The sequence below is a fragment of the Rhea americana genome, unplaced genomic scaffold (genome assembly GCF_003343005.1).
Source record: "Rhea americana isolate MKP2758 unplaced genomic scaffold, rheAme1 scaffold_0, whole genome shotgun sequence".
Lineage (NCBI taxonomy): Eukaryota > Metazoa > Chordata > Aves > Rheiformes > Rheidae > Rhea > Rhea americana.
Window position 1 is genome coordinate 730293 of NW_028185037.1, and position 1000 is coordinate 731292.

Below are 1000 nucleotides of genomic sequence, written 5' to 3' on the forward strand. Positions count from 1 at the left end.
CCGCCGCCTCCCGGCACGGCTCTCCGCGGACCTGCCCGGCCGCTGCGAACACCACGGCAGGGCCGAGGGGGTCGCGGTGCCTGCCACCGTCGGGCTGAGCGCACTGGCGACGGGTCGCAGCCAAAAAACGCGCAGAAAGGGAAATATTGCGAGGCCGGAGCCCGCCGCCGCGCTGCCCCGCGCCCGGCCCCGCCGCCGCCAGCCTCCGCGACGCGGGGTGGCCTCCGCGTGGAAAGCGACCTTCGATATATTTGCTAAAATGCCTTTCCTCCCCGGCTGTCACACAGCACTAAAGCGGCCTTCCGGGAAAAAATGCGGCAAAGACATTTCGTACCTATTCCAGCGCTATTCGCTCCTATTTTCGTTTTCTTTGAATCATGGCTCCCTGGAATTTCTGCCGTTGGCGTTTTCTTTTTTTTTCTTTTTTTTTATTTGTTACTCCACAGAGACCAAGGGCAGTATTATCRCTATGATCTACTATATAGAAAGATATTTCGAGGGGGGGCGGTTATATAKAGAGACCTATTTTTAAAGATGTCGTAGCGTTAGTTCCTATTCGCTTTCCGTCAGAAAAAAAAAAAAGCACCGAAAGTTTAAAATCCGTTTTCGCTGTTTGATACCGCGGAGCGCTCCGAGGTCAACTGGGAGCTGTATTTCAGAGCTATCGGAAATAAGCAAACGAGCGATGTAGGTACATTACTTCTGTAGGACAGTTTCGTTTTTTACTACTGCATTTTGTAATAGGTCTGTTCTTATCGTTGCAGGGCGCTCGTCTTCGTGTCAAAAAAACAAGTCCGTAATTATTCTAGAGAAATTATCCCGAGCAGGAAATCCGTATTTTAACACGGAAAGTTCTAAAACTACGTTTTAAAACTACATTCTGCTTGAACCGCGATGCTTGTACTAGTATTTGGGCTTTTGAAATATCTTTTTTAAAACCTATTGGGAAAGACCGGAACGTGCCTTCGTGTGCGACTTTAAGGCTACTTGTAATAAGACA